Below are 22,845 nucleotides of genomic sequence, written 5' to 3'. Positions count from 1 at the left end.
TTTCCAAAAAAAGGTAATTTAAGGAGCCAAATTTTCCCAAAATACATTTATTTTTAGCAATATTTAATAAATTTTAACATTTATTAAAAAAACTACAATTTTTGTTAGATTTTTTGATGCCAAATTAATACATACTGGTTATGTTCACTAATAACTAAAGGAAACAGTCAACATTTTCCTTTATAAAACGAAAATAAAACTTCTTGTTCGTTTGTGTGTTTGTGTGCAATAAGTAAACGAAATTGTTTTAAACACACAAGCAATGAAATCAATGGCCATATGAAGCAAAATAAACTATGTTTCTTCGCCAACGACCATACCACGCTGAGTACATCGGTTCTCGTCCGATCACCGAAATTAAGCAGCGTCGGGCGCGGTTAGTACTTAGATGGGGGACCGCTTGGGAACACCGCGTGTTGTTGGCATTGTCCAAAATTTTTTTATTTTATTTTATTTTCTTTTTTATTTTTCTCTATTAAATAAAAAAAGAATGAAGTCGATATCTTCATTTTTAACCGAAATAGAGCCAAAATAAAAAACTCAACTGCCTATTATTTTAAGGTAAATGTAAAACATTCGCTATTGATTATGCTCAGTTGTACGTAACTAGATACAATAGTCTATGATTTCCTTTGTAAAACAAAAGTAAAATTCTTTATAAATTTGTTTCGTTTCTCAAAAAACGTAATTTAAGGAGGTAAATTTTCGCAAAATGCATTTATTTTTAACAATATTTAAGAAATTTTAACATTTATTAAAAAACAAGAATTTTTATTGTAAAATTCTTTAAAAAAATTGTCTATATTTCCAAAAAAAGGTAATTTAAGGAGCCAAATTTTCCCAAAATACATTTATTTTTAGCAATATTTAATAAATTTTAACATTTATTAAAAAAACTACAATTTTTGTTAGATTTTTTGATGCCAAATTAATACATACTGGTTATGTTCACTAATAACTAAAGGAAACAGTCAACATTTTCCTTTATAAAACGAAAATAAAACTTCTTGTTCGTTTGTGTGTTTGTGTGCAATAAGTAAACGAAATTGTTTTAAACACACAAGCAATGAAATCAATGGCCATATGAAGCAAAATAAACTATGTTTCTTCGCCAACGACCATACCACGCTGAGTACATCGGTTCTCGTCCGATCACCGAAATTAAGCAGCGTCGGGCGCGGTTAGTACTTAGATGGGGGACCGCTTGGGAACACCGCGTGTTGTTGGCATTGTCCAAAATTTTTTTATTTTATTTTATTTTCTTTTTTATTTTTCTCTATTAAATAAAAAAAGAATGAAGTCGATATCTTCATTTTTAACCGAAATAGAGCCAAAATAAAAAACTCAACTGCCTATTATTTTAAGGTAAATGTAAAACATTCGCTATTGATTATGCTCAGTTGTACGTAACTAGATACAATAGTCTATGATTTCCTTTGTAAAACAAAAGTAAAATTCTTTATAAATTTGTTTCGTTTCTCAAAAAACGTAATTTAAGGAGGCAAATTTTCGCAAAATGCATTTATTTTTAACAATATTTAAGAAATTTTAACATTTATTAAAAAACAAGAATTTTTATTGTAAAATTCTTTAAAAAAATTGTCTATATTTCCAAAAAAAGGTAATTTAAGGAGCCAAATTTTCCCAAAATACATTTATTTTTAGCAATATTTAATAAATTTTAACATTTATTAAAAAAACTACAATTTTTGTTAGATTTTTTGATGCCAAATTAATACATACTGGTTATGTTCACTAATAACTAAAGGAAACAGTCAACATTTTCCTTTATAAAACGAAAATAAAACTTCTTGTTCGTTTGTGTGTTTGTGTGCAATAAGTAAACGAAATTGTTTTAAACACACAAGCAATGAAATCAATGGCCATATGAAGCAAAATAAACTATGTTTCTTCGCCAACGACCATACCACGCTGAGTACATCGGTTCTCGTCCGATCACCGAAATTAAGCAGCGTCGGGCGCGGTTAGTACTTAGATGGGGGACCGCTTGGGAACACCGCGTGTTGTTGGCATTGTCCAAAATTTTTTTATTTTATTTTATTTTCTTTTTTATTTTTCTCTATTAAATAAAAAAAGAATGAAGTCGATATCTTCATTTTTAACCGAAATAGAGCCAAAATAAAAAACTCAACTGCCTATTATTTTAAGGTAAATGTAAAACATTCGCTATTGATTATGCTCAGTTGTACGTAACTAGATACAATAGTCTATGATTTCCTTTGTAAAACAAAAGTAAAATTCTTTATAAATTTGTTTCGTTTCTCAAAAAACGTAATTTAAGGAGGCAAATTTTCGCAAAATGCATTTATTTTTAACAATATTTAAGAAATTTTAACATTTATTAAAAAACAAGAATTTTTATTGTAAAATTCTTTAAAAAAATTGTCTATATTTCCAAAAAAAGGTAATTAAAGGAGCCAAATTTTCCCAAAATACATTTATTTTTAGCAATATTTAATAAATTTTAACATTTATTAAAAAAACTACAATTTTTGTTAGATTTTTTGATGCCAAATTAATACATACTGGTTATGTTCACTAATAACTAAAGGAAACAGTCAACATTTTCCTTTATAAAACGAAAATAAAACTTCTTGTTCGTTTGTGTGTTTGTGTGCAATAAGTAAACGAAATTGTTTTAAACACACAAGCAATGAAATCAATGGCCATATGAAGCAAAATAAACTATGTTTCTTCGCCAACGACCATACCACGCTGAGTACATCGGTTCTCGTCCGATCACCGAAATTAAGCAGCGTCGGGCGCGGTTAGTACTTAGATGGGGGACCGCTTGGGAACACCGCGTGTTGTTGGCATTGTCCAAAATTTTTTTATTTTATTTTATTTTCTTTTTTATTTTTCTCTATTAAATAAAAAAAGAATGAAGTCGATATCTTCATTTTTAACCGAAATAGAGCCAAAATAAAAAACTCAACTGCCTATTATTTTAAGGTAAATGTAAAACATTCGCTATTGATTATGCTCAGTTGTACGTAACTAGATACAATAGTCTATGATTTCCTTTGTAAAACAAAAGTAAAATTCTTTATAAATTTGTTTCGTTTCTCAAAAAACGTAATTTAAGGAGGCAAATTTTCGCAAAATGCATTTATTTTTAACAATATTTAAGAAATTTTAACATTTATTAAAAAACAAGAATTTTTATTGTAAAATTCTTTAAAAAAATTGTCTATATTTCCAAAAAAAGGTAATTTAAGGAGCCAAATTTTCCCAAAATACATTTATTTTTAGCAATATTTAATAAATTTTAACATTTATTAAAAAAACTACAATTTTTGTTAGATTTTTTGATGCCAAATTAATACATACTGGTTATGTTCACTAATAACTAAAGGAAACAGTCAACATTTTCCTTTATAAAACGAAAATAAAACTTCTTGTTCGTTTGTGTGTTTGTGTGCAATAAGTAAACGAAATTGTTTTAAACACACAAGCAATGAAATCAATGGCCATATGAAGCAAAATAAACTATGTTTCTTCGCCAACGACCATACCACGCTGAGTACATCGGTTCTCGTCCGATCACCGAAATTAAGCAGCGTCGGGCGCGGTTAGTACTTAGATGGGGGACCGCTTGGGAACACCGCGTGTTGTTGGCATTGTCCAAAATTTTTTTATTTTATTTTATTTTCTTTTTTATTTTTCTCTATTAAATAAAAAAAGAATGAAGTCGATATCTTCATTTTTAACCGAAATAGAGCCAAAATAAAAAACTCAACTGCCTATTATTTTAAGGTAAATGTAAAACATTCGCTATTGATTATGCTCAGTTGTACGTAACTAGATACAATAGTCTATGATTTCCTTTGTAAAACAAAAGTAAAATTCTTTATAAATTTGTTTCGTTTCTCAAAAAACGTAATTTAAGGAGGCAAATTTTCGCAAAATGCATTTATTTTTAACAATATTTAAGAAATTTTAACATTTATTAAAAAACAAGAATTTTTATTGTAAAATTCTTTAAAAAAATTGTCTATATTTCCAAAAAAAGGTAATTTAAGGAGCCAAATTTTCCCAAAATACATTTATTTTTAGCAATATTTAATAAATTTTAACATTTATTAAAAAAACTACAATTTTTGTTAGATTTTTTGATGCCAAATTAATACATACTGGTTATGTTCACTAATAACTAAAGGAAACAGTCAACATTTTCCTTTATAAAACGAAAATAAAACTTCTTGTTCGTTTGTGTGTTTGTGTGCAATAAGTAAACGAAATTGTTTTAAACACACAAGCAATGAAATCAATGGCCATATGAAGCAAAATAAACTATGTTTCTTCGCCAACGACCATACCACGCTGAGTACATCGGTTCTCGTCCGATCACCGAAATTAAGCAGCGTCGGGCGCGGTTAGTACTTAGATGGGGGACCGCTTGGGAACACCGCGTGTTGTTGGCATTGTCCAAAATTTTTTTATTTTATTTTATTTTCTTTTTTATTTTTCTCTATTAAATAAAAAAAGAATGAAGTCGATATCTTCATTATTAACCGAAATAGAGCCAAAATAAAAAACTCAACTGCCTATTATTTTAAGGTAAATGTAAAACATTCGCTATTGATTATGCTCAGTTGTACGTAACTAGATACAATAGTCTATGATTTCCTTTGTAAAACAAAAGTAAAATTCTTTATAAATTTGTTTCGTTTCTCAAAAAACGTAATTTAAGGAGGCAAATTTTCGCAAAATGCATTTATTTTTAACAATATTTAAGAAATTTTAACATTTATTAAAAAACAAGAATTTTTATTGTAAAATTCTTTAAAAAAATTGTCTATATTTCCAAAAAAAGGTAATTTAAGGAGCCAAATTTTCCCAAAATACATTTATTTTTAGCAATATTTAATAAATTTTAACATTTATTAAAAAAACTACAATTTTTGTTAGATTTTTTGATGCCAAATTAATACATACTGGTTATGTTCACTAATAACTAAAGGAAACAGTCAACATTTTCCTTTATAAAACGAAAATAAAACTTCTTGTTCGTTTGTGTGTTTGTGTGCAATAAGTAAACGAAATTGTTTTAAACACACAAGCAATGAAATCAATGGCCATATGAAGCAAAATAAACTATGTTTCTTCGCCAACGACCATACCACGCTGAGTACATCGGTTCTCGTCCGATCACCGAAATTAAGCAGCGTCGGGCGCGGTTAGTACTTAGATGGGGGACCGCTTGGGAACACCGCGTGTTGTTGGCATTGTCCAAAATTTTTTTATTTTATTTTATTTTCTTTTTTATTTTTCTCTATTAAATAAAAAAAGAATGAAGTCGATATCTTCATTTTTAACCGAAATAGAGCCAAAATAAAAAACTCAACTGCCTATTATTTTAAGGTAAATGTAAAACATTCGCTATTGATTATGCTCAGTTGTACGTAACTAGATACAATAGTCTATGATTTCCTTTGTAAAACAAAAGTAAAATTCTTTATAAATTTGTTTCGTTTCTCAAAAAACGTAATTTAAGGAGGCAAATTTTCGCAAAATGCATTTATTTTTAACAATATTTAAGAAATTTTAACATTTATTAAAAAACAAGAATTTTTATTGTAAAATTCTTTAAAAAAATTGTCTATATTTCCAAAAAAAGGTAATTTAAGGAGCCAAATTTTCCCAAAATACATTTATTTTTAGCAATATTTAATAAATTTTAACATTTATTAAAAAAACTACAATTTTTGTTAGATTTTTTGATGCCAAATTAATACATACTGGTTATGTTCACTAATAACTAAAGGAAACAGTCAACATTTTCCTTTATAAAACGAAAATAAAACTTCTTGTTCGTTTGTGTGTTTGTGTGCAATAAGTAAACGAAATTGTTTTAAACACACAAGCAATGAAATCAATGGCCATATGAAGCAAAATAAACTATGTTTCTTCGCCAACGACCATACCACGCTGAGTACATCGGTTCTCGTCCGATCACCGAAATTAAGCAGCGTCGGGCGCGGTTAGTACTTAGATGGGGGACCGCTTGGGAACACCGCGTGTTGTTGGCATTGTCCAAAATTTTTTTATTTTATTTTATTTTCTTTTTTATTTTTCTCTATTAAATAAAAAAAGAATGAAGTCGATATCTTCATTTTTAACCGAAATAGAGCCAAAATAAAAAACTCAACTGCCTATTATTTTAAGGTAAATGTAAAACATTCGCTATTGATTATGCTCAGTTGTACGTAACTAGATACAATAGTCTATGATTTCCTTTGTAAAACAAAAGTAAAATTCTTTATAAATTTGTTTCGTTTCTCAAAAAACGTAATTTAAGGAGGCAAATTTTCGCAAAATGCATTTATTTTTAACAATATTTAAGAAATTTTAACATTTATTAAAAAACAAGAATTTTTATTGTAAAATTCTTTAAAAAAATTGTCTATATTTCCAAAAAAAGGTAATTTAAGGAGCCAAATTTTCCCAAAATACATTTATTTTTAGCAATATTTAATAAATTTTAACATTTATTAAAAAAACTACAATTTTTGTTAGATTTTTTGATGCCAAATTAATACATACTGGTTATGTTCACTAATAACTAAAGGAAACAGTCAACATTTTCCTTTATAAAACGAAAATAAAACTTCTTGTTCGTTTGTGTGTTTGTGTGCAATAAGTAAACGAAATTGTTTTAAACACACAAGCAATGAAATCAATGGCCATATGAAGCAAAATAAACTATGTTTCTTCGCCAACGACCATACCACGCTGAGTACATCGGTTCTCGTCCGATCACCGAAATTAAGCAGCGTCGGGCGCGGTTAGTACTTAGATGGGGGACCGCTTGGGAACACCGCGTGTTGTTGGCATTGTCCAAAATTTTTTTATTTTATTTTATTTTCTTTTTTATTTTTCTCTATTAAATAAAAAAAGAATGAAGTCGATATCTTCATTTTTAACCGAAATAGAGCCAAAATAAAAAACTCAACTGCCTATTATTTTAAGGTAAATGTAAAACATTCGCTATTGATTATGCTCAGTTGTACGTAACTAGATACAATAGTCTATGATTTCCTTTGTAAAACAAAAGTAAAATTCTTTATAAATTTGTTTCGTTTCTCAAAAAACGTAATTTAAGGAGGCAAATTTTCGCAAAATGCATTTATTTTTAACAATATTTAAGAAATTTTAACATTTATTAAAAAACAAGAATTTTTATTGTAAAATTCTTTAAAAAAATTGTCTATATTTCCAAAAAAAGGTAATTTAAGGAGCCAAATTTTCCCAAAATACATTTATTTTTAGCAATATTTAATAAATTTTAACATTTATTAAAAAAACTACAATTTTTGTTAGATTTTTTGATGCCAAATTAATACATACTGGTTATGTTCACTAATAACTAAAGGAAACAGTCAACATTTTCCTTTATAAAACGAAAATAAAACTTCTTGTTCGTTTGTGTGTTTGTGTGCAATAAGTAAACGAAATTGTTTTAAACACACAAGCAATGAAATCAATGGCCATATGAAGCAAAATAAACTATGTTTCTTCGCCAACGACCATACCACGCTGAGTACATCGGTTCTCGTCCGATCACCGAAATTAAGCAGCGTCGGGCGCGGTTAGTACTTAGATGGGGGACCGCTTGGGAACACCGCGTGTTGTTGGCATTGTCCAAAATTTTTTTATTTTATTTTATTTTCTTTTTTATTTTTCTCTATTAAATAAAAAAAGAATGAAGTCGATATCTTCATTTTTAACCGAAATAGAGCCAAAATAAAAAACTCAACTGCCTATTATTTTAAGGTAAATGTAAAACATTCGCTATTGATTATGCTCAGTTGTACGTAACTAGATACAATAGTCTATGATTTCCTTTGTAAAACAAAAGTAAAATTCTTTATAAATTTGTTTCGTTTCTCAAAAAACGTAATTTAAGGAGGCAAATTTTCGCAAAATGCATTTATTTTTAACAATATTTAAGAAATTTTAACATTTATTAAAAAACAAGAATTTTTATTGTAAAATTCTTTAAAAAAATTGTCTATATTTCCAAAAAAAGGTAATTTAAGGAGCCAAATTTTCCCAAAATACATTTATTTTTAGCAATATTTAATAAATTTTAACATTTATTAAAAAAACTACAATTTTTGTTAGATTTTTTGATGCCAAATTAATACATACTGGTTATGTTCACTAATAACTAAAGGAAACAGTCAACATTTTCCTTTATAAAACGAAAATAAAACTTCTTGTTCGTTTGTGTGTTTGTGTGCAATAAGTAAACGAAATTGTTTTAAACACACAAGCAATGAAATCAATGGCCATATGAAGCAAAATAAACTATGTTTCTTCGCCAACGACCATACCACGCTGAGTACATCGGTTCTCGTCCGATCACCGAAATTAAGCAGCGTCGGGCGCGGTTAGTACTTAGATGGGGGACCGCTTGGGAACACCGCGTGTTGTTGGCATTGTCCAAAATTTTTTTATTTTATTTTATTTTCTTTTTTATTTTTCTCTATTAAATAAAAAAAGAATGAAGTCGATATCTTCATTTTTAACCGAAATAGAGCCAAAATAAAAAACTCAACTGCCTATTATTTTAAGGTAAATGTAAAACATTCGCTATTGATTATGCTCAGTTGTACGTAACTAGATACAATAGTCTATGATTTCCTTTGTAAAACAAAAGTAAAATTCTTTATAAATTTGTTTCGTTTCTCAAAAAACGTAATTTAAGGAGGCAAATTTTCGCAAAATGCATTTATTTTTAACAATATTTAAGAAATTTTAACATTTATTAAAAAACAAGAATTTTTATTGTAAAATTCTTTAAAAAAATTGTCTATATTTCCAAAAAAAGGTAATTTAAGGAGCCAAATTTTCCCAAAATACATTTATTTTTAGCAATATTTAATAAATTTTAACATTTATTAAAAAAACTACAATTTTTGTTAGATTTTTTGATGCCAAATTAATACATACTGGTTATGTTCACTAATAACTAAAGGAAACAGTCAACATTTTCCTTTATAAAACGAAAATAAAACTTCTTGTTCGTTTGTGTGTTTGTGTGCAATAAGTAAACGAAATTGTTTTAAACACACAAGCAATGAAATCAATGGCCATATGAAGCAAAATAAACTATGTTTCTTCGCCAACGACCATACCACGCTGAGTACATCGGTTCTCGTCCGATCACCGAAATTAAGCAGCGTCGGGCGCGGTTAGTACTTAGATGGGGGACCGCTTGGGAACACCGCGTGTTGTTGGCATTGTCCAAAATTTTTTTATTTTATTTTATTTTCTTTTTTATTTTTCTCTATTAAATAAAAAAAGAATGAAGTCGATATCTTCATTTTTAACCGAAATAGAGCCAAAATAAAAAACTCAACTGCCTATTATTTTAAGGTAAATGTAAAACATTCGCTATTGATTATGCTCAGTTGTACGTAACTAGATACAATAGTCTATGATTTCCTTTGTAAAACAAAAGTAAAATTCTTTATAAATTTGTTTCGTTTCTCAAAAAACGTAATTTAAGGAGGCAAATTTTCGCAAAATGCATTTATTTTTAACAATATTTAAGAAATTTTAACATTTATTAAAAAACAAGAATTTTTATTGTAAAATTCTTTAAAAAAATTGTCTATATTTCCAAAAAAAGGTAATTTAAGGAGCCAAATTTTCCCAAAATACATTTATTTTTAGCAATATTTAATAAATTTTAACATTTATTAAAAAAACTACAATTTTTGTTAGATTTTTTGATGCCAAATTAATACATACTGGTTATGTTCACTAATAACTAAAGGAAACAGTCAACATTTTCCTTTATAAAACGAAAATAAAACTTCTTGTTCGTTTGTGTGTTTGTGTGCAATAAGTAAACGAAATTGTTTTAAACACACAAGCAATGAAATCAATGGCCATATGAAGCAAAATAAACTATGTTTCTTCGCCAACGACCATACCACGCTGAGTACATCGGTTCTCGTCCGATCACCGAAATTAAGCAGCGTCGGGCGCGGTTAGTACTTAGATGGGGGACCGCTTGGGAACACCGCGTGTTGTTGGCATTGTCCAAAATTTTTTTATTTTATTTTATTTTCTTTTTTATTTTTCTCTATTAAATAAAAAAAGAATGAAGTCGATATCTTCATTTTTAACCGAAATAGAGCCAAAATAAAAAACTCAACTGCCTATTATTTTAAGGTAAATGTAAAACATTCGCTATTGATTATGCTCAGTTGTACGTAACTAGATACAATAGTCTATGATTTCCTTTGTAAAACAAAAGTAAAATTCTTTATAAATTTGTTTCGTTTCTCAAAAAACGTAATTTAAGGAGGCAAATTTTCGCAAAATGCATTTATTTTTAACAATATTTAAGAAATTTTAACATTTATTAAAAAACAAGAATTTTTATTGTAAAATTCTTTAAAAAAATTGTCTATATTTCCAAAAAAAGGTAATTTAAGGAGCCAAATTTTCCCAAAATACATTTATTTTTAGCAATATTTAATAAATTTTAACATTTATTAAAAAAACTACAATTTTTGTTAGATTTTTTGATGCCAAATTAATACATACTGGTTATGTTCACTAATAACCCAGATAGCATTTAGAAGACTGTTTTTTCAAAAATCACATTGAGGAGTCTTTTTAGAGTCCTTTTGGTGATCAAAAATTGATTAAGTCGCTTGTGTGATCAGAAAGGGACTCGAAAGTGACTCCCTGTAATGATTAAAAAGAGTTCAATTTAAAATACAACAACAAATGTGTAGCAATCACAAATAAATCATTGAGGTGTTTAAAATGTGACAATTTTTTGTTATTTATTGTCACATTTTGATCATCTGGAAGATTGAAAAATGCTTAATCAAAAAAGGGTCATACAGGTGTTTGAAAAGTGATTATAATTATGTATACTCTGATCATATTTTGAACAGTTAGGTGATTAAAAACTGATTGTTTTGTTTTATTTTTATTTGGTTGTAATTATTTATAAATAAAAAAATAAAATTCTCATATACACTTTCTACAAAATTTTGATATAAATGTAACGTATAATATTAAAGGTACAGACAAACACAACACAACAGGTTTTGCCAAGTGAAATGAAGAATCAGTATACTAACCACCAAGCAACACAAAGGATAATTAAAAGACATAACAAAACAGAAAAGACTATAAAACAAAGGAAAGAAACAAAGAAGAATAAAAAGAAAATTTTTTTAATTTATTTCGTCTAACAAAAAGACTCAAAAATGACTCCCTAAAGACTCATAAATGATTATAAACATGACTCTAAAAAGACTCGAAAAAGGGTCCGAAATTAATCAACAAAACACCAATAAATGATTGAAATACGACTCGAAAAAGACTCATTTGTGATTTGTTTAGAAGAGTCGCCTGAGGTTATGTTTTCCTACCGACAAAGGAGTCATTTATGATCAGAAAATGAGCTCATATTCTAGCTTTTTAATCGTGCAGTCGGATCAAAAAAGACTCGAATTTGATTAAAATTTTCAAAAAATGCTGACTGGGAACTAAAGGAAACAGTCAACATTTTCCTTTATAAAACGAAAATAAAACTTCTTGTTCGTTTGTGTGTTTGTGTGCAATAAGTAAACGAAATTGTTTTAAACACACAAGCAATGAAATCAATGGCCATATGAAGCAAAATAAACTATGTTTCTTCGCCAACGACCATACCACGCTGAGTACATCGGTTCTCGTCCGATCACCGAAATTAAGCAGCGTCGGGCGCGGTTAGTACTTAGATGGGGGACCGCTTGGGAACACCGCGTGTTGTTGGCATTGTCCAAAATTTTTTTATTTTATTTTATTTTCTTTTTTATTTTTCTCTATTAAATAAAAAAAGAATGAAGTCGATATCTTCATTTTTAACCGAAATAGAGCCAAAATAAAAAACTCAACTGCCTATTATTTTAAGGTAAATGTAAAACATTCGCTATTGATTATGCTCAGTTGTACGTAACTAGATACAATAGTCTATGATTTCCTTTGTAAAACAAAAGTAAAATTCTTTATAAATTTGTTTCGTTTCTCAAAAAACGTAATTTAAGGAGGCAAATTTTCGCAAAATGCATTTATTTTTAACAATATTTAAGAAATTTTAACATTTATTAAAAAACAAGAATTTTTATTGTAAAATTCTTTAAAAAAATTGTCTATATTTCCAAAAAAAGGTAATTTAAGGAGCCAAATTTTCCCAAAATACATTTATTTTTAGCAATATTTAATAAATTTTAACATTTATTAAAAAAACTACAATTTTTGTTAGATTTTTTGATGCCAAATTAATACATACTGGTTATGTTCACTAATAACTAAAGGAAACAGTCAACATTTTCCTTTATAAAACGAAAATAAAACTTCTTGTTCGTTTGTGTGTTTGTGTGCAATAAGTAAACGAAATTGTTTTAAACACACAAGCAATGAAATCAATGGCCATATGAAGCAAAATAAACTATGTTTCTTCGCCAACGACCATACCACGCTGAGTACATCGGTTCTCGTCCGATCACCGAAATTAAGCAGCGTCGGGCGCGGTTAGTACTTAGATGGGGGACCGCTTGGGAACACCGCGTGTTGTTGGCATTGTCCAAAATTTTTTTATTTTATTTTATTTTCTTTTTTATTTTTCTCTATTAAATAAAAAAAGAATGAAGTCGATATCTTCATTTTTAACCGAAATAGAGCCAAAATAAAAAACTCAACTGCCTATTATTTTAAGGTAAATGTAAAACATTCGCTATTGATTATGCTCAGTTGTACGTAACTAGATACAATAGTCTATGATTTCCTTTGTAAAACAAAAGTAAAATTCTTTATAAATTTGTTTCGTTTCTCAAAAAACGTAATTTAAGGAGGCAAATTTTCGCAAAATGCATTTATTTTTAACAATATTTAAGAAATTTTAACATTTATTAAAAAACAAGAATTTTTATTGTAAAATTCTTTAAAAAAATTGTCTATATTTCCAAAAAAAGGTAATTTAAGGAGCCAAATTTTCCCAAAATACATTTATTTTTAGCAATATTTAATAAATTTTAACATTTATTAAAAAAACTAAAATTTTTGTTAGATTTTTTGATGCCAAATTAATACATACTGGTTATGTTCACTAATAACTAAAGGAAACAGTCAACATTTTCCTTTATAAAACGAAAATAAAACTTCTTGTTCGTTTGTGTGTTTGTGTGCAATAAGTAAACGAAATTGTTTTAAACACACAAGCAATGAAATCAATGGCCATATGAAGCAAAATAAACTATGTTTCTTCGCCAACGACCATACCACGCTGAGTACATCGGTTCTCGTCCGATCACCGAAATTAAGCAGCGTCGGGCGCGGTTAGTACTTAGATGGGGGACCGCTTGGGAACACCGCGTGTTGTTGGCATTGTCCAAAATTTTTTTATTTTATTTTATTTTCTTTTTTATTTTTCTCTATTAAATAAAAAAAGAATGAAGTCGATATCTTCATTTTTAACCGAAATAGAGCCAAAATAAAAAACTCAACTGCCTATTATTTTAAGGTAAATGTAAAACATTCGCTATTGATTATGCTCAGTTGTACGTAACTAGATACAATAGTCTATGATTTCCTTTGTAAAACAAAAGTAAAATTCTTTATAAATTTGTTTCGTTTCTCAAAAAACGTAATTTAAGGAGGCAAATTTTCGCAAAATGCATTTATTTTTAACAATATTTAAGAAATTTTAACATTTATTAAAAAACAAGAATTTTTATTGTAAAATTCTTTAAAAAAAATTGTCTATATTTCCAAAAAAAGGTAATTTAAGGAGCCAAATTTTCCCAAAATACATTTATTTTTAGCAATATTTAATAAATTTTAACATTTATTAAAAAAACTACAATTTTTGTTAGATTTTTTGATGCCAAATTAATACATACTGGTTATGTTCACTAATAACTAAAGGAAACAGTCAACATTTTCCTTTATAAAACGAAAATAAAACTTCTTGTTCGTTTGTGTGTTTGTGTGCAATAAGTAAACGAAATTGTTTTAAACACACAAGCAATGAAATCAATGGCCATATGAAGCAAAATAAACTATGTTTCTTCGCCAACGACCATACCACGCTGAGTACATCGGTTCTCGTCCGATCACCGAAATTAAGCAGCGTCGGGCGCGGTTAGTACTTAGATGGGGGACCGCTTGGGAACACCGCGTGTTGTTGGCATTGTCCAAAATTTTTTTATTTTATTTTATTTTCTTTTTTATTTTTCTCTATTAAATAAAAAAAGAATGAAGTCGATATCTTCATTTTTAACCGAAATAGAGCCAAAATAAAAAACTCAACTGCCTATTATTTTAAGGTAAATGTAAAACATTCGCTATTGATTATGCTCAGTTGTACGTAACTAGATACAATAGTCTATGATTTCCTTTGTAAAACAAAAGTAAAATTCTTTATAAATTTGTTTCGTTTCTCAAAAAACGTAATTTAAGGAGGCAAATTTTCGCAAAATGCATTTATTTTTAACAATATTTAAGAAATTTTAACATTTATTAAAAAACAAGAATTTTTATTGTAAAATTCTTTAAAAAAATTGTCTATATTTCCAAAAAAAGGTAATTTAAGGAGCCAAATTTTCCCAAAATACATTTATTTTTAGCAATATTTAATAAATTTTAACATTTATTAAAAAAACTACAATTTTTGTTAGATTTTTTGATGCCAAATTAATACATACTGGTTATGTTCACTAATAACTAAAGGAAACAGTCAACATTTTCCTTTATAAAACGAAAATAAAACTTCTTGTTCGTTTGTGTGTTTGTGTGCAATAAGTAAACGAAATTGTTTTAAACACACAAGCAATGAAATCAATGGCCATATGAAGCAAAATAAACTATGTTTCTTCGCCAACGACCATACCACGCTGAGTACATCGGTTCTCGTCCGATCACCGAAATTAAGCAGCGTCGGGCGCGGTTAGTACTTAGATGGGGGACCGCTTGGGAACACCGCGTGTTGTTGGCATTGTCCAAAATTTTTTTATTTTATTTTATTTTCTTTTTTATTTTTCTCTATTAAATAAAAAAAGAATGAAGTCGATATCTTCATTTTTAACCGAAATAGAGCCAAAATAAAAAACTCAACTGCCTATTATTTTAAGGTAAATGTAAAACATTCGCTATTGATTATGCTCAGTTGTACGTAACTAGATACAATAGTCTATGATTTCCTTTGTAAAACAAAAGTAAAATTCTTTATAAATTTGTTTCGTTTCTCAAAAAACGTAATTTAAGGAGGCAAATTTTCGCAAAATGCATTTATTTTTAACAATATTTAAGAAATTTTAACATTTATTAAAAAACAAGAATTTTTATTGTAAAATTCTTTAAAAAAATTGTCTATATTTCCAAAAAAAGGTAATTTAAGGAGCCAAATTTTCCCAAAATACATTTATTTTTAGCAATATTTAATAAATTTTAACATTTATTAAAAAAACTAAAATTTTTGTTAGATTTTTTGATGCCAAATTAATACATACTGGTTATGTTCACTAATAACTAAAGGAAACAGTCAACATTTTCCTTTATAAAACGAAAATAAAACTTCTTGTTCGTTTGTGTGTTTGTGTGCAATAAGTAAACGAAATTGTTTTAAACACACAAGCAATGAAATCAATGGCCATATGAAGCAAAATAAACTATGTTTCTTCGCCAACGACCATACCACGCTGAGTACATCGGTTCTCGTCCGATCACCGAAATTAAGCAGCGTCGGGCGCGGTTAGTACTTAGATGGGGGACCGCTTGGGAACACCGCGTGTTGTTGGCATTGTCCAAAATTTTTTTATTTTATTTTATTTTCTTTTTTATTTTTCTCTATTAAATAAAAAAAGAATGAAGTCGATATCTTCATTTTTAACCGAAATAGAGCCAAAATAAAAAACTCAACTGCCTATTATTTTAAGGTAAATGTAAAACATTCGCTATTGATTATGCTCAGTTGTACGTAACTAGATACAATAGTCTATGATTTCCTTTGTAAAACAAAAGTAAAATTCTTTATAAATTTGTTTCGTTTCTCAAAAAACGTAATTTAAGGAGGCAAATTTTCGCAAAATGCATTTATTTTTAACAATATTTAAGAAATTTTAACATTTATTAAAAAACAAGAATTTTTATTGTAAAATTCTTTAAAAAAATTGTCTATATTTCCAAAAAAAGGTAATTTAAGGAGCCAAATTTTCCCAAAATACATTTATTTTTAGCAATATTTAATAAATTTTAACATTTATTAAAAAAACTACAATTTTTGTTAGATTTTTTGATGCCAAATTAATACATACTGGTTATGTTCACTAATAACTAAAGGAAACAGTCAACATTTTCCTTTATAAAACGAAAATAAAACTTCTTGTTCGTTTGTGTGTTTGTGTGCAATAAGTAAACGAAATTGTTTTAAACACACAAGCAATGAAATCAATGGCCATATGAAGCAAAATAAACTATGTTTCTTCGCCAACGACCATACCACGCTGAGTACATCGGTTCTCGTCCGATCACCGAAATTAAGCAGCGTCGGGCGCGGTTAGTACTTAGATGGGGGACCGCTTGGGAACACCGCGTGTTGTTGGCATTGTCCAAAATTTTTTTATTTTATTTTATTTTCTTTTTTATTTTTCTCTATTAAATAAAAAAAGAATGAAGTCGATATCTTCATTTTTAACCGAAATAGAGCCAAAATAAAAAACTCAACTGCCTATTATTTTAAGGTAAATGTAAAACATTCGCTATTGATTATGCTCAGTTGTACGTAACTAGATACAATAGTCTATGATTTCCTTTGTAAAACAAAAGTAAAATTCTTTATAAATTTGTTTCGTTTCTCAAAAAACGTAATTTAAGGAGGCAAATTTTCGCAAAATGCATTTATTTTTAACAATATTTAAGAAATTTTAACATTTATTAAAAAACAAGAATTTTTATTGTAAAATTCTTTAAAAAAATTGTCTATATTTCCAAAAAAAGGTAATTTAAGGAGCCAAATTTTCCCAAAATACATTTATTTTTAGCAATATTTAATAAATTTTAACATTTATTAAAAAAACTACAATTTTTGTTAGATTTTTTGATGCCAAATTAATACATACTGGTTATGTTCACTAATAACTAAAGGAAACAGTCAACATTTTCCTTTATAAAACGAAAATAAAACTTCTTGTTCGTTTGTGTGTTTGTGTGCAATAAGTAAACGAAATTGTTTTAAACACACAAGCAATGAAATCAATGGCCATATGAAGCAAAATAAACTATGTTTCTTCGCCAACGACCATACCACGCTGAGTACATCGGTTCTCGTCCGATCACCGAAATTAAGCAGCGTCGGGCGCGGTTAGTACTTAGATGGGGGACCGCTTGGGAACACCGCGTGTTGTTGGCATTGTCCAAAATTTTTTTATTTTATTTTATTTTCTTTTTTATTTTTCTCTATTAAATAAAAAAAGAATGAAGTCGATATCTTCATTTTTAACCGAAATAGAGCCAAAATAAAAAACTCAACTGCCTATTATTTTAAGGTAAATGTAAAACATTCGCTATTGATTATGCTCAGTTGTACGTAACTAGATACAATAGTCTATGATTTCCTTTGTAAAACAAAAGTAAAATTCTTTATAAATTTGTTTCGTTTCTCAAAAAACGTAATTTAAGGAGGCAAATTTTCGCAAAATGCATTTATTTTTAACAATATTTAAGAAATTTTAACATTTATTAAAAAACAAGAATTTTTATTGTAAAATTCTTTAAAAAAATTGTCTATATTTCCAAAAAAAGGTAATTTAAGGAGCCAAATTTTCCCAAAATACATTTATTTTTAGCAATATTTAATAAATTTTAACATTTATTAAAAAAACTACAATTTTTGTTAGATTTTTTGATGCCAAATTAATACATACTGGTTATGTTCACTAATAACTAAAGGAAACAGTCAACATTTTCCTTTATAAAACGAAAATAAAACTTCTTGTTCGTTTGTGTGTTTGTGTGCAATAAGTAAACGAAATTGTTTTAAACACACAAGCAATGAAATCAATGGCCATATGAAGCAAAATAAACTATGTTTCTTCGCCAACGACCATACCACGCTGAGTACATCGGTTCTCGTCCGATCACCGAAATTAAGCAGCGTCGGGCGCGGTTAGTACTTAGATGGGGGACCGCTTGGGAACACCGCGTGTTGTTGGCATTGTCCAAAATTTTTTTATTTTATTTTATTTTCTTTTTTATTTTTCTCTATTAAATAAAAAAAGAATGAAGTCGATATCTTCATTTTTAACCGAAATAGAGCCAAAATAAAAAACTCAACTGCCTATTATTTTAAGGTAAATGTAAAACATTCGCTATTGATTATGCTCAGTTGTACGTAACTAGATACAATAGTCTATGATTTCCTTTGTAAAACAAAAGTAAAATTCTTTATAAATTTGTTTCGTTTCTCAAAAAACGTAATTTAAGGAGGCAAATTTTCGCAAAATGCATTTATTTTTAACAATATTTAAGAAATTTTAACATTTATTAAAAAACAAGAATTTTTATTGTAAAATTCTTTAAAAAAATTGTCTATATTTCCAAAAAAAGGTAATTTAAGGAGCCAAATTTTCCCAAAATACATTTATTTTTAGCAATATTTAATAAATTTTAACATTTATTAAAAAAACTACAATTTTTGTTAGATTTTTTGATGCCAAATTAATACATACTGGTTATGTTCACTAATAACTAAAGGAAACAGTCAACATTTTCCTTTATAAAACGAAAATAAAACTTCTTGTTCGTTTGTGTGTTTGTGTGCAATAAGTAAACGAAATTGTTTTAAACACACAAGCAATGAAATCAATGGCCATATGAAGCAAAATAAACTATGTTTCTTCGCCAACGACCATACCACGCTGAGTACATCGGTTCTCGTCCGATCACCGAAATTAAGCAGCGTCGGGCGCGGTTAGTACTTAGATGGGGGACCGCTTGGGAACACCGCGTGTTGTTGGCATTGTCCAAAATTTTTTTATTTTATTTTATTTTCTTTTTTATTTTTCTCTATTAAATAAAAAAAGAATGAAGTCGATATCTTCATTTTTAACCGAAATAGAGCCAAAATAAAAAACTCAACTGCCTATTATTTTAAGGTAAATGTAAAACATTCGCTATTGATTATGCTCAGTTGTACGTAACTAGATACAATAGTCTATGATTTCCTTTGTAAAACAAAAGTAAAATTCTTTATAAATTTGTTTCGTTTCTCAAAAAACGTAATTTAAGGAGGCAAATTTTCGCAAAATGCATTTATTTTTAACAATATTTAAGAAATTTTAACATTTATTAAAAAACAAGAATTTTTATTGTAAAATTCTTTAAAAAAATTGTCTATATTTCCAAAAAAAGGTAATTTAAGGAGCCAAATTTTCCCAAAATACATTTATTTTTAGCAATATTTAATAAATTTTAACATTTATTAAAAAAACTACAATTTTTGTTAGATTTTTTGATGCCAAATTAATACATACTGGTTATGTTCACTAATAACTAAAGGAAACAGTCAACATTTTCCTTTATAAAACGAAAATAAAACTTCTTGTTCGTTTGTGTGTTTGTGTGCAATAAGTAAACGAAATTGTTTTAAACACACAAGCAATGAAATCAATGGCCATATGAAGCAAAATAAACTATGTTTCTTCGCCAACGACCATACCACGCTGAGTACATCGGTTCTCGTCCGATCACCGAAATTAAGCAGCGTCGGGCGCGGTTAGTACTTAGATGGGGGACCGCTTGGGAACACCGCGTGTTGTTGGCATTGTCCAAAATTTTTTTATTTTATTTTATTTTCTTTTTTATTTTTCTCTATTAAATAAAAAAAGAATGAAGTCGATATCTTCATTTTTAACCGAAATAGAGCCAAAATAAAAAACTCAACTGCCTATTATTTTAAGGTAAATGTAAAACATTCGCTATTGATTATGCTCAGTTGTACGTAACTAGATACAATAGTCTATGATTTCCTTTGTAAAACAAAAGTAAAATTCTTTATAAATTTGTTTCGTTTCTCAAAAAACGTAATTTAAGGAGGCAAATTTTCGCAAAATGCATTTATTTTTAACAATATTTAAGAAATTTTAACATTTATTAAAAAACAAGAATTTTTATTGTAAAATTCTTTAAAAAAATTGTCTATATTTCCAAAAAAAGGTAATTTAAGGAGCCAAATTTTCCCAAAATACATTTATTTTTAGCAATATTTAATAAATTTTAACATTTATTAAAAAAACTACAATTTTTGTTAGATTTTTTGATGCCAAATTAATACATACTGGTTATGTTCACTAATAACTAAAGGAAACAGTCAACATTTTCCTTTATAAAACGAAAATAAAACTTCTTGTTCGTTTGTGTGTTTGTGTGCAATAAGTAAACGAAATTGTTTTAAACACACAAGCAATGAAATCAATGGCCATATGAAGCAAAATAAACTATGTTTCTTCGCCAACGACCATACCACGCTGAGTACATCGGTTCTCGTCCGATCACCGAAATTAAGCTGCGTCGGGCGCGGTTAGTACTTAGATGGGGGACCGCTTGGGAACACCGCGTGTTGTTGGCATTGTCCAAAATTTTTTTATTTTATTTTATTTTCTTTTTTATTTTTCTCTATTAAATAAAAAAAGAATGAAGTCGATATCTTCATTTTTAACCGAAATAGAGCCAAAATAAAAAACTCAACTGCCTATTATTTTAAGGTAAATGTAAAACATTCGCTATTGATTATGCTCAGTTGTACGTAACTAGATACAATAGTCTATGATTTCCTTTGTAAAACAAAAGTAAAATTCTTTATAAATTTGTTTCGTTTCTCAAAAAACGTAATTTAAGGAGGCAAATTTTCGCAAAATGCATTTATTTTTAACAATATTTAAGAAATTTTAACATTTATTAAAAAACAAGAATTTTTATTGTAAAATTCTTTAAAAAAATTGTCTATATTTCCAAAAAAAGGTAATTTAAGGAGCCAAATTTTCCCAAAATACATTTATTTTTAGCAATATTTAATAAATTTTAACATTTATTAAAAAAACTACAATTTTTGTTAGATTTTTTGATGCCAAATTAATACATACTGGTTATGTTCACTAATAACTAAAGGAAACAGTCAACATTTTCCTTTATAAAACGAAAATAAAACTTCTTGTTCGTTTGTGTGTTTGTGTGCAATAAGTAAACGAAATTGTTTTAAACACACAAGCAATGAAATCAATGGCCATATGAAGCAAAATAAACTATGTTTCTTCGCCAACGACCATACCACGCTGAGTACATCGGTTCTCGTCCGATCACCGAAATTAAGCAGCGTCGGGCGCGGTTAGTACTTAGATGGGGGACCGCTTGGGAACACCGCGTGTTGTTGGCATTGTCCAAAATTTTTTTATTTTATTTTATTTTCTTTTTTATTTTTCTCTATTAAATAAAAAAAGAATGAAGTCGATATCTTCATTTTTAACCGAAATAGAGCCAAAATAAAAAACTCAACTGCCTATTATTTTAAGGTAAATGTAAAACATTCGCTATTGATTATGCTCAGTTGTACGTAACTAGATACAATAGTCTATGATTTCCTTTGTAAAACAAAAGTAAAATTCTTTATAAATTTGTTTCGTTTCTCAAAAAACGTAATTTAAGGAGGCAAATTTTCGCAAAATGCATTTATTTTTAACAATATTTAAGAAATTTTAACATTTATTAAAAAACAAGAATTTTTATTGTAAAATTCTTTAAAAAAATTGTCTATATTTCCAAAAAAAGGTAATTTAAGGAGCCAAATTTTCCCAAAATACATTTATTTTTAGCAATATTTAATAAATTTTAACATTTATTAAAAAAACTACAATTTTTGTTAGATTTTTTGATGCCAAATTAATACATACTGGTTATGTTCACTAATAACTAAAGGAAACAGTCAACATTTTCCTTTATAAAACGAAAATAAAACTTCTTGTTCGTTTGTGTGTTTGTGTGCAATAAGTAAACGAAATTGTTTTAAACACACAAGCAATGAAATCAATGGCCATATGAAGCAAAATAAACTATGTTTCTTCGCCAACGACCATACCACGCGGAGTACATCGGTTCTCGTCCGATCACCGAAATTAAGCAGCGTCGGGCGCGGTTAGTACTTAGATGGGGGACCGCTTGGGAACACCGCGTGTTGTTGGCATTGTCCAAAATTTTTTTATTTTATTTTATTTTCTTTTTTATTTTTCTCTATTAAATAAAAAAAGAATGAAGTCGATATCTTCATTTTTAACCGAAATAGAGCCAAAATAAAAAACTCAACTGCCTATTATTTTAAGGTAAATGTAAAACATTCGCTATTGATTATGCTCAGTTGTACGTAACTAGATACAATAGTCTATGATTTCCTTTGTAAAACAAAAGTAAAATTCTTTATAAATTTGTTTCGTTTCTCAAAAAACGTAATTTAAGGAGGCAAATTTTCGCAAAATGCATTTATTTTTAACAATATTTAAGAAATTTTAACATTTATTAAAAAACAAGAATTTTTATTGTAAAATTCTTTAAAAAAATTGTCTATATTTCCAAAAAAAGGTAATTTAAGGAGCCAAATTTTCCCAAAATACATTTATTTTTAGCAATATTTAATAAATTTTAACAGTTATTAAAAAAACTACAATTTTTGTTAGATTTTTTGATGCCAAATTAATACATACTGGTTATGTTCACTAATAACTAAAGGAAACAGTCAACATTTTCCTTTATAAAACGAAAATA

The 22,845-nt window shown here is 27.7% G+C and overlaps 27 non-coding genes across 27 annotated transcripts; all 27 read left to right on the top strand.

Annotated features, from left to right (window-relative positions):
• The first annotated feature begins 306 nt into the window (after nt 1-306).
• LOC141395615 (5S ribosomal RNA) lies at nt 307-425 on the top strand. Its single transcript, XR_012410746.1, has one exon. It is a non-coding gene; the product is annotated as a 5S ribosomal RNA (ribosomal RNA).
• Nucleotides 426-1,110: 685 nt separating this feature from the next.
• Nucleotides 1,111-1,229, top strand: LOC141395613 (5S ribosomal RNA). Its single transcript, XR_012410744.1, has one exon. It is a non-coding gene; the product is annotated as a 5S ribosomal RNA (ribosomal RNA).
• Nucleotides 1,230-1,914: 685 nt separating this feature from the next.
• Nucleotides 1,915-2,033, top strand: LOC141395612 (5S ribosomal RNA). Its single transcript, XR_012410743.1, has one exon. It is a non-coding gene; the product is annotated as a 5S ribosomal RNA (ribosomal RNA).
• A 685-nt stretch (nt 2,034-2,718) lies between these two features.
• Nucleotides 2,719-2,837, top strand: LOC141395611 (5S ribosomal RNA). Its single transcript, XR_012410742.1, has one exon. It is a non-coding gene; the product is annotated as a 5S ribosomal RNA (ribosomal RNA).
• Nucleotides 2,838-3,522: 685 nt separating this feature from the next.
• LOC141395610 (5S ribosomal RNA) lies at nt 3,523-3,641 on the top strand. Its single transcript, XR_012410741.1, has one exon. It is a non-coding gene; the product is annotated as a 5S ribosomal RNA (ribosomal RNA).
• A 685-nt stretch (nt 3,642-4,326) lies between these two features.
• On the top strand, nt 4,327-4,445 carry LOC141395609 (5S ribosomal RNA). The gene has a single exon (XR_012410740.1). It is a non-coding gene; the product is annotated as a 5S ribosomal RNA (ribosomal RNA).
• Nucleotides 4,446-5,130: 685 nt separating this feature from the next.
• LOC141395608 (5S ribosomal RNA) lies at nt 5,131-5,249 on the top strand. The gene has a single exon (XR_012410739.1). It is a non-coding gene; the product is annotated as a 5S ribosomal RNA (ribosomal RNA).
• Nucleotides 5,250-5,934: 685 nt separating this feature from the next.
• On the top strand, nt 5,935-6,053 carry LOC141395607 (5S ribosomal RNA). The gene has a single exon (XR_012410738.1). It is a non-coding gene; the product is annotated as a 5S ribosomal RNA (ribosomal RNA).
• A 685-nt stretch (nt 6,054-6,738) lies between these two features.
• Nucleotides 6,739-6,857, top strand: LOC141395606 (5S ribosomal RNA). Its single transcript, XR_012410737.1, has one exon. It is a non-coding gene; the product is annotated as a 5S ribosomal RNA (ribosomal RNA).
• A 685-nt stretch (nt 6,858-7,542) lies between these two features.
• On the top strand, nt 7,543-7,661 carry LOC141395605 (5S ribosomal RNA). Its single transcript, XR_012410736.1, has one exon. It is a non-coding gene; the product is annotated as a 5S ribosomal RNA (ribosomal RNA).
• A 685-nt stretch (nt 7,662-8,346) lies between these two features.
• On the top strand, nt 8,347-8,465 carry LOC141395604 (5S ribosomal RNA). The gene has a single exon (XR_012410735.1). It is a non-coding gene; the product is annotated as a 5S ribosomal RNA (ribosomal RNA).
• Nucleotides 8,466-9,150: 685 nt separating this feature from the next.
• Nucleotides 9,151-9,269, top strand: LOC141395602 (5S ribosomal RNA). Its single transcript, XR_012410733.1, has one exon. It is a non-coding gene; the product is annotated as a 5S ribosomal RNA (ribosomal RNA).
• A 685-nt stretch (nt 9,270-9,954) lies between these two features.
• On the top strand, nt 9,955-10,073 carry LOC141395601 (5S ribosomal RNA). The gene has a single exon (XR_012410732.1). It is a non-coding gene; the product is annotated as a 5S ribosomal RNA (ribosomal RNA).
• A 1,625-nt stretch (nt 10,074-11,698) lies between these two features.
• Nucleotides 11,699-11,817, top strand: LOC141395600 (5S ribosomal RNA). The gene has a single exon (XR_012410731.1). It is a non-coding gene; the product is annotated as a 5S ribosomal RNA (ribosomal RNA).
• Nucleotides 11,818-12,502: 685 nt separating this feature from the next.
• LOC141395599 (5S ribosomal RNA) lies at nt 12,503-12,621 on the top strand. The gene has a single exon (XR_012410730.1). It is a non-coding gene; the product is annotated as a 5S ribosomal RNA (ribosomal RNA).
• A 685-nt stretch (nt 12,622-13,306) lies between these two features.
• On the top strand, nt 13,307-13,425 carry LOC141395598 (5S ribosomal RNA). Its single transcript, XR_012410729.1, has one exon. It is a non-coding gene; the product is annotated as a 5S ribosomal RNA (ribosomal RNA).
• A 686-nt stretch (nt 13,426-14,111) lies between these two features.
• Nucleotides 14,112-14,230, top strand: LOC141395597 (5S ribosomal RNA). Its single transcript, XR_012410728.1, has one exon. It is a non-coding gene; the product is annotated as a 5S ribosomal RNA (ribosomal RNA).
• A 685-nt stretch (nt 14,231-14,915) lies between these two features.
• On the top strand, nt 14,916-15,034 carry LOC141395596 (5S ribosomal RNA). The gene has a single exon (XR_012410727.1). It is a non-coding gene; the product is annotated as a 5S ribosomal RNA (ribosomal RNA).
• A 685-nt stretch (nt 15,035-15,719) lies between these two features.
• Nucleotides 15,720-15,838, top strand: LOC141395595 (5S ribosomal RNA). The gene has a single exon (XR_012410726.1). It is a non-coding gene; the product is annotated as a 5S ribosomal RNA (ribosomal RNA).
• A 685-nt stretch (nt 15,839-16,523) lies between these two features.
• LOC141395594 (5S ribosomal RNA) lies at nt 16,524-16,642 on the top strand. The gene has a single exon (XR_012410725.1). It is a non-coding gene; the product is annotated as a 5S ribosomal RNA (ribosomal RNA).
• Nucleotides 16,643-17,327: 685 nt separating this feature from the next.
• LOC141395593 (5S ribosomal RNA) lies at nt 17,328-17,446 on the top strand. The gene has a single exon (XR_012410724.1). It is a non-coding gene; the product is annotated as a 5S ribosomal RNA (ribosomal RNA).
• A 685-nt stretch (nt 17,447-18,131) lies between these two features.
• Nucleotides 18,132-18,250, top strand: LOC141395591 (5S ribosomal RNA). The gene has a single exon (XR_012410722.1). It is a non-coding gene; the product is annotated as a 5S ribosomal RNA (ribosomal RNA).
• A 685-nt stretch (nt 18,251-18,935) lies between these two features.
• On the top strand, nt 18,936-19,054 carry LOC141395590 (5S ribosomal RNA). Its single transcript, XR_012410721.1, has one exon. It is a non-coding gene; the product is annotated as a 5S ribosomal RNA (ribosomal RNA).
• A 685-nt stretch (nt 19,055-19,739) lies between these two features.
• Nucleotides 19,740-19,858, top strand: LOC141395589 (5S ribosomal RNA). The gene has a single exon (XR_012410720.1). It is a non-coding gene; the product is annotated as a 5S ribosomal RNA (ribosomal RNA).
• Nucleotides 19,859-20,543: 685 nt separating this feature from the next.
• On the top strand, nt 20,544-20,662 carry LOC141395971 (5S ribosomal RNA). Its single transcript, XR_012411084.1, has one exon. It is a non-coding gene; the product is annotated as a 5S ribosomal RNA (ribosomal RNA).
• A 685-nt stretch (nt 20,663-21,347) lies between these two features.
• On the top strand, nt 21,348-21,466 carry LOC141395588 (5S ribosomal RNA). Its single transcript, XR_012410719.1, has one exon. It is a non-coding gene; the product is annotated as a 5S ribosomal RNA (ribosomal RNA).
• A 685-nt stretch (nt 21,467-22,151) lies between these two features.
• LOC141395972 (5S ribosomal RNA) lies at nt 22,152-22,270 on the top strand. Its single transcript, XR_012411085.1, has one exon. It is a non-coding gene; the product is annotated as a 5S ribosomal RNA (ribosomal RNA).
• The last annotated feature ends 575 nt before the right edge of the window (nt 22,271-22,845 follow it).

The sequence above is a fragment of the Musca autumnalis genome, unplaced genomic scaffold (genome assembly GCF_047663935.1).
Source record: "Musca autumnalis isolate F117 unplaced genomic scaffold, ASM4766393v1 scaffold_2, whole genome shotgun sequence".
Classification (NCBI taxonomy): Eukaryota; Metazoa; Arthropoda; class Insecta; order Diptera; family Muscidae; genus Musca; species Musca autumnalis.
This window is presented reverse-complemented; position numbering and strand designations above follow the sequence as displayed.